Source organism: Perna viridis, chromosome 14 (assembly GCF_037379345.1).
Source record: "Perna viridis isolate PV_CMFRI_1.1 ecotype Kerala chromosome 14, ASM3737934v1, whole genome shotgun sequence".
Classification (NCBI taxonomy): domain Eukaryota; kingdom Metazoa; phylum Mollusca; class Bivalvia; order Mytilida; family Mytilidae; genus Perna; species Perna viridis.
Genome location: NC_142458.1, coordinates 17,342,936 through 17,352,382, shown reverse-complemented (window position 1 = coordinate 17,352,382; position 9,447 = coordinate 17,342,936).

Genomic DNA, 9,447 nt, shown 5'->3' with positions numbered 1-9,447 from the left:
GCATAACGTATGATTTGTTATATGAACACTCCATACGCAGGTGCTGAAGGGATGTTGCCACAGATGAAAGGAAAGTTGACAATTCTGAATGAAAAGTCATCACGTTTGTTGTAAAGTTTGATTAATAGTTTTCCTTTACCATCGATTTCTAAGTGTAGGTCAAGATATGAGGCTGACTTCACAATGTCTGTTGTATCCTTAATCTCAAGTTCTTTGGGGTAGATGCGATGAAATTAGGGGACCCATATAAAACGATTTGTAAACACTTACATGTTGGAGTGGGTTAATTGGGTTTCGGTCCCGGTTTCTGAATATACATGTACATGTATTGGACGATTCAGAATTTCCAAATAATAACTAACACTTTTAGTTATATGTCAAAAGCCATGTCAAGTTTACAAGTCGTAAAATATATACAGTGCACGTATACTCGAATATGTAAATTCACTTGAGGAAATATTTATTGTTTGCTTAAAGTTTTAACAACCTTATAATGTCAAATATTTTGACCCTATATACTTTTTAAAATTAAAAAAAAAAATGCTCGCAACAAGTTTCAGAACATAGAGGAGAAAGTTGGTACATTGAGGGGACACCAACCACAGATAAAAACAGCAAAAGGTAGTATATTGGCCTTCAATGACCGATGGAAAGGCGTTTGCTTTTGCCTGCCCCCTGTAAAGACAAACGTAACATTTCAGTGAAATGGGTATCACACTATACCGTAAAACACGATTTAAACAAAAGTTAGAGGTTCCGGACATAAAACAGTCGCAAAAAGGTTCGGCGGGGACGAAGTAGTGCAATGGGATTCCAACACTTTCCTAACTCCAGCAAATGCAGACAATATTATACGCGACAACGCACGATTAAATAACTCAAATGAAGTCAACTTAATATTTTTGTCTGTTGCTTTTATGAACGTTTCTATCATTCTAATGGCGTCAATTCAACATTTCAAATAAGCGCTGTGTTGCCAAATCCTGAACAACTAATAAACCGACGATTCCCAATTATTTTCTTATAGGTAGCGGCTTGTGTTAGTGACTTGGAAGGGGTCGCTTGAATCTCTTCCACAAAGTATTTTATCATGTTCAATATCCTTTAAAGAGTTCAGATGTTAATATCTACCACTGGCAAATCAAACCCGTTGTCCAAATGTTAAGATATTTCTACTTTCTTTTCCATTTTATAGTTTTTAAATGGCATAACATCCTATTTTCACCATTTACCACCCTTTTCCCTATGCCCAATTATCTCCATCCCCAATCTCCACAGGGAAATCCTTATTCCCCATAGAAAAATTACCATTCACCACAGAATCCCTATTACATTTAGTCTGAATAATATTTTGACACTACCAAGTAGTTTCTTTTTAATTTTTTTTTTAATTTATAAACATTTGAAATATAGTTATTAACAAAATTTAATATAAGCTTTATGAAAAAAAGTATTTTGAAGCTAATTTCTCTATTCTCCCAATTTGAAATCCCCAAGCCCCTCCTTGTTTAAATCTGTTTATTTTCCATTACCTATTCTCTATATTCAAGACAATTGAACATTTATTTTCACCAGTACTGTGAACTTACCTTTAACAGGATCTGTTGTGGGCGAAAAAAAATAGTTTCAATTTAATCAATTAAATACAGCACAAGTATTTCTAAAGCTGCAGTGGAGAGTGGAGAAAAGAAACATATAATGAACGTATTTGGAAAAAAAACTAAACATGACTTATTTTGTTTTCAATTGGCATGACTCATGTCTTTCATCAATGTACCCGGACATAGTAATTTCATTCTGCACGGAAATATCTGTTTATACTACAAAACGTGATGAAAGGCGTCTCGTCTCGGAAATTGGCACTTATAAATTCATCAAGTGTCATTTCACAATATGTAGTTAAAATTTAAGAGAATGTGTTTTTTTTATAAATCGAAACGATTATTAAAGGAATCTGTTTAATTTCCCATGCTTTTTTAAAGTACTCAAAGTAGGGTATTAAAACATGTCATGAATGATATACGATTATTAAACGATATTGCCTTCTCATGGCGTTCCTTTAAAAGTAACGATTATGTTCTACCTTCTCTTCACTAGATACATTAACTCTTTACATGTGCATGAAAAGGAGCGTTTCATTGCTAGAACATTCATGTGCACTATTAAACACATTGTATCTTACATACTTGCCTACCTCCATATCAAAACTGAAATGTGGCATTCAAAATTATTGTGATTATATATTACTAAAAGTGATATTGATCAGATGTATATTTTTTGAGAATTAAAATGAACTTAAAAAGAACTTTGAGATAAACAAAACATTTGTTATGTGTCTTTGGTAAGTTGTTCAGCATGCAGTATGCAGTGTGCACTTTCTGTGCTCATTTACTTCTTGTTCTTTTCCTATATACATAGTTAGAATTCATCTGTAAGAAACTCTAACAGATCGAACACAAGTTTACATACTGGTATACATTTTATTTTGTTTTGTTTTCACTAAATATTCCTACATTCGATGACTTGAGTTTAAAGGCACAATTGACACATTAATTTGTGCAACTAATCTTGACCTTCATCTGGAAAGAGTAATCAAGGGAACCAAGATTCTAGCGGTAATCAAAAGAATGTAATCCAGGGACAAAGACCAGACATGGAAAACAGACATACACAACAAAGAACATAAAGTAACTAAAATCATATATACAAAGTAACAAAAGTAAATGAGCAACTCGGACTCCACTAAAAACTGGTAGCATGGACCAGGTGCACCGGTAGGGTAAGCGTCCTCTGCTTTTCTAGAAACATCCGCCGTGTTGCTCATAAAATAAACCATTAACGAACTCATGAGTATGATCAGCAACCCCAAATTGTGATGGGTGTTTTTCCTTTCCAATGAACTTGACATTTAACGTTCATCTCTCCTGGTGTCTTGCACGAACCAAGAATCACTCACTCATCCGAAACATACGAGTTCACCCGAGTGTTATGGTTTTTATGGATTTTAGGCTGTTCGTTTATTGTGTTTGTACTTTTTATTTCTTCTGTGATATAAGTTTTATCGTGTTGTAATATTTATGATCCAGGTATTGTTTGTCAACGAACCTCTCATCATCTGCACTTTCAGCATCATTACTTCTTCATATCCAATGAATAATCCCAGGTTATGTATTCTATTACGCGTGATTATCAAATTTATCAAAGCTCTCTTTTTGAAAAAGTACGAGAGAAACAAAAACCTGGAAATCAGGAATAGCATTGTTTACAAAAACGTTCGCACAAAACAGTAAACGAATGATAATCCAGACGCATAAACTTGCGTCGATATTCTTTTAGTAGTAATTACCTGAATAAGCTGAGTTCATTTGCATTTTTAAAAAAATAAGCTTTTTTTTTCTCGAAAATTCCATTCCATCACAATCTGTAATTTTTTTTTATATTTGTAATATTTTAGTGTTATTTCCGACTGAAAAATTCAATTTTGAGCAACAACGAATTTCGTTCAACGAATTTTCTTGCTAATCTGTTATATATTGCTCAATTTTTTCTAATATAATATAGTAATACGATTCAGGGTTTTTTATATTACTTACGTACTTAAGTCAATGTTAAATATCAAGTAAAAGAGTAATCATAGGTACCAAGGTTACAGTGGTAATCAAAAGAATGTAATCCAGGGACAAAGACCAGACATGGAAAACAGACATACACAACAAAGAACATAAAGTAACTAAAATCATATATACAAAGTAACAAAAGTAAATGAGCAACTCGGACTCCACTAAAAACTGGGAGCATGGACCAGGTGCAATGGTAGGGTAAACGTCCTCTGCTTTTCTAGAAACACCCGCCGAGTTGCTCATAAAAAGTCAAGTCCGGGGTAAACAAACGAGGAGAGGTAAACCGTGACCCGTTGAATAAATCAGTTTTCATGGTGCAGATGGGTACATCCTAACGATCCACGAGTTCATGATGACGACCATAAAATTTCTGCAGTGATGACTTCAATCTTGTAGCAACATAGCCCTGTTCCAGAAGCCTATTTCTTAGAGTTCTAGCGCGATACAAAAAAGTCTGCGTAGTTTCGGCAAGCTCTGGCATAACGTATGAGTTGTGATATGAACACTCCATACGCAGGAGCAGAAGGGATGTTGCCACAGATGAAAGGAAACTTGACAATTCTGAATGAAAAGTCATCACGTTTGTCGTTAAGTTTGGTCAATATTTTTCCTTTACCATCGATTTCTAAGTGTAGGTCAAGATATGAGGCTGACTTCACAGTGTCTGTAGTATCCTTTATCTTAAGTTCTTTTGGATAGATGCGATGTATCAAATTCCAGAAACTAGGATTGTTTAAAGAAAATACGTCATCTATATAGCGGAAACTGAGATTGAAGGAACTAGCCAAACGATATTCTTTCTTTCTGATCAAATTAGCTATAAAGTCAGCCTCATAAGAGTGAAGAAATATGTCAGCAAGTAAAGGAGCACAATTTGTTCCCATTGGAATGCCGCCCGTTTGTTGAAAAACACGTCCACCACACTGGACAAATATGTTGTCGATCAAAATTCCAGCATTTTGTAAACATCTTCCTCTGTATATTTGGAAGATGATTTGGAATTATTTCTTACAAAGTATGAGGAATCTCTACCTAAAACTATTAAAATTATAGGTTTTTATGAGGAATCTCTACCTAAAACTATTAAAATTATAGGTTTTAATGCTATTATATTCAGATAATAGTCTTGAACTGATTGTCTTCAAGAGATCTTTCGAATTTTTAAGGATCCACATTGAATTAATACCACTACGGGAGTAACAAGTGTTGTGGTAGGACTGCAGACCCTCTTTGACAGTTGTGAGTATAGAAGTTAAAAGTTTTGAAAGAGGTTTGGTGGTACATTTTGCAGATCCAGCTATGAAACGTTGTTTGTATTGATTCTTGTGAAGTTTAGGAATCCAGTACATAGACGGTAAATCACAATCATCGTCCTTGGTAGAGAGACCAAAAGAGGATAGCACAGATTTATGGTTTTCCACAATCTCTTCTTTGGAGAGTGGTAGCATTATAGGTCTTATCACTGCTATTATTTTCTACGTCTACCTCTGATAATAAACATTGGATATAAAACATTTTGCAGACAAAAACAATGTTGTTTTGGGCTTTGTCTGCTGGTACGACAACATATGTAAAAAAAACATTTATGTAATAAAAAAAAAATAGGGCTAGTACTGAATATCGAATTGATGAGTAAGCAATCAAGTAATTTATATGTGAAGGATTATTATTAGTACAATGATAAATGTTTGGAAAATAACTCGGCATAATATTTTAGTCGACCACTAAGCTCTTCAGACCATAATGAATTTTGTAACATAGTAACATTGGTTGTCAATGACGTAATTGACGTCAGGGAAGTACAGTTGTATAATTTTTTTATCGTTCACTTTAATAGTGCAAATTTGATGGATTTTGATGACGCATATTCAGTTTTTAATGCATCGCCTTTAGACTACTTAAATTTGAGTTCTCTAATGCAGAAAATAATACAGTTTCGACCTCTTTTGAAATTGATATTTCCATTAATTGAACATATAATGACATCACATTAAGGTTGCATTTTTTTTAGGTATAAAAGCCATAAGGGGACATATAAGGCTAATTTCATGTGTATGTATTGGAGACGAGAGCGTTTTGGCTTGTCTTTCTGTTTGAGGTTTTCCGATATCTTTTGATATCCACTAATCTTCCATTCCATATGAACACTGCTTTAAACTTTGCACGGAAAGATTTGCTCATTGCAGCATAAATGTAAAAGTTTGTTAAGGAAGAAAGAACAGTACAAAACTTAACTACTTCAAAAAATGTCCTCGCTCTTGTTAAGTCCGTCTCATTGAAGTCTAAAGGGTATTCCCCTTCTTGTATCGCACTCAGAAATGTAAAGAACTTCCGGTCCTGTTGACTGGCAGACATAACTGTCCGGAATATGCAATTGTCTAACATTTCCTTGATTTTTGATATCTCTGTAATGTAGGTTATATTTGCAATTATTCTTGGTATTTCTGATGTTAGAAAAATGATCAGAACTATGAAAACTAAAATTATAGATTTGTACATGTCTTTGGGCATTTTCTGACGAAATGCATTATTGCACAATTTAAAAGTTATAAAAAATGAAGAGAACAACATCAACATACACAAAATGATAAAGATAAATGAAACGATAAGAGGTTGGTAGTTGTGAAAGTAATTTTCCATTCCCGACGTTCCGACACGCATCCAACAAATATCTTGACCGTTTTCCTGCAAACTGTGAAATGTTTGTGCAGTAAGTAATGGAGTACTTATTCCCGCAGGAATAAAGAAACAAATAAAACAGCAGATGATTGAATATAGAACGGAATCGTTTGCTTTTGTCCAGAATGGGAACTGAATTGCGATGACTTTTTGTAACCCAAGACATGTTGTTATAGCGACAGACATTAGGTGAAAAAAATCACAGGCCAGTAACATTACATTTACATACAGTCCACACGATGGATACTCAATGGTGACAAACGTTCTATTTAACGTGTAATTCATTCCAGAAATAGGAATTAACTTGTTGAAAAAGAGTGGTTCAAATCCGTACATAAACAAAGCTGTGAGTCCATCAGCGAAGGCTAGCCCTTGTAGTAACACCGTTGCTGGTGACATGAACTGTTTCTTAAATAAAACACAGAAAACAAACATGTTAATAATTACTGCTATATAGGACACTGTGGCTGCAAAAATAAACCATGGTTCCATTGAATTCACTCGTGAATGCAATGCGATTGGAACAGAGTTATCCATATTGTCACACTCTTTCAGCAATCCCTTGTGTTACCTGAAAATTTTAATGAAGGTGACTGAAATGTATATCTTTTGTCGCACTCAATAATTCTTTGTATTCATATCGTTAATTGTCTAATCATTAACTTCGTATCACAATCAATAATTGTAAATAAGTAATCGCCACAAAGTGTATATGGAACCTTGTGTGATACAGATAAATTTAATTGCAAATAATAATGTCACCTTTTATACATCGTAAAGTGTAAATGTGGCATATAATTTAATTATGTAGGCCCACTTTTATCAAGTGATAGTTCCTACATCTCAATTGAAAGGGGAAATACATCAAGCGGAATGACGTGTTATACTAAATATGGATAATTAAGTTTAATGTTTTATTGGAAAAGATACAAAAAGTTTCCATCGGACAGTAAATGCGTCAATTGTAATATATATGGTTGATAGGTATTAAAATATGATAGATTTAGGAGAATTAAATGTGTATAGAGTTTATGGCTACCACACTTAAAAACAATTCGTCATAAAATGTTTGTTGCATTAAATATTTCCTCGTAAGGAAAACTATAATCCAACACAAGATCAAAAACCCTTTGGAATTATATCATTAACTTCCAAGTGAAATGCACTCTAGTCATTCAATCATAATACAATGATATTAATGTTAAAATGTCAAATCAATTTGTAATTAGAAAAGAATAAAATGTTTGTGTGTGTTCAAAGTAAAGTATTCACGATCAAATGTTTTAGTAAGGTCTAAGATTTGTGTTATTGTATAATTAGCATAGTTTGTTTGTTTTAGAAATTACATTTACCAAACTTGTGGTCATGTTATAGGGGGAAATTTTCCATGGTTTATTTGTCTTGCGAGAAAGTTTGATTTACCATAATATCATAATGTTCGATAATGAATGAAATCTCACTCCATTTGATCCTTCAATACTTAGAAAATGTTTCGAAGATTGCAATCAGTACTTTCCACTGAACCCAAAACATGGGTGAAAAGGAAAAGATGAATATATTCAAAAATTTTAATTTACTTATATACATTTCATGTTATTCATAATTTAAACCTTTGCATCACAGTGTTCATTGCAACTGAAAGTTAATTCCCATGTTATATATAATAGTTCATGTACTGAAGAACTTTTAGACAACCCAGTCCTTGAATTCAGGGTCGGTCAGTCTGTGTTTTCAACAAAAAGTGTGTGTTACTAGTAGTAAATTTATTGTAGCATGTACATCATCATAATTCATGTTTACTAATTTCCAGCGATTTCAACTATCTCTAGAACTGTTCATATCTCACATATTATATAAGTATTTGTTGATATTTTTTTATGATGAGCATTATAAATGTATATAAGCCTCACCCTCCAAAAGAATCTACTGAATGTCTAAATAATCATAGACGGTCACCTGGGAGCTTAAAACGTATAATAGAAGTGAGACTTTCCAAAAAAAAAATGTCTATCTGTCTGACTGTGAATTTTTCCTACGTACACAGAAGATGATTGGATTAATTCTATTCGGGCGGTAATGATATGAAAAGTTGATTTACCTTATATAATAATTCTTACATAATAAGTCGTGAATTACAATATTTTGCAAATCTTTATAGTAAGACGACTGCATTTTACAGCTTGTAAGGAAAATACCGTAGTTATCAGTTGTTTCGATAATCCACAGTGTAACAGGTCAATTTTATTGTTGTATACTCTTCAAACTTCGAATGGGCGCAAAAAAGATATCCTATAGACTTCCTGTAGATAACAGAAGGACGTTATTAATAACGGCCGTGGCACTTTGAAAATCAAAACAAACAAACAAAAAACAAAAAAATTTCCATACGATGTACATTAGTCAAGATATGAGATAAAGCATGTATATTACATTGTGATTAAAAAAGTATGTTACACCATGGATATCTATATAACTATACTTCCATGGTCGCAGAATGAGATTATTCAACACGGGTATTACAGTGTGAAACTGGTCCCGGAATATTTTACATCAATCAAAGCGACGTGTGTTACCCATACGTTTTTAACTCAATATCGTCTTCAAACACATTAAGCATTATAAATTATGTGAAATACTGAGACTCAACAGTTGAATGTAACACCCCGAGCTCAGCTCACTACTTTTCATATCCGGCATAACAAAATCATGCGATAATCACCTGATAATAGCAAAACCATGTGTACATGTAAACAGATAAAAGTCACTTTCATTACACTACATAAGGGGGGTGACTGAAATAATCCTTAAGATAAAGTCGACAGAAGTTTGTGAAGATCAAAGTTTTCGGGCGACTTCTCAATTGATGAAATGATCCTTGTGTTAAGTCTTACCAAAGTCTTCTATGAGTCAAAATTGTTGGACTACTCCTTATTAGAGTTATTGCCCTTGAAAGGCAAAAAATTAACCAGGTGAACGATTCAGGCTCCGGGGAGACCCTTGTTTTCCTTCCTTCTTAAAACACCATTAATTTTCCTAAATGCTTCGGTCATTTTTTCCATGAGGAGGAGCTTTATGGCAAGCCAAAGTGAACAAAAGTCAATATTTTGTAATATTAGAAAATGAATTTTTAATATTCCAAACCCATTTT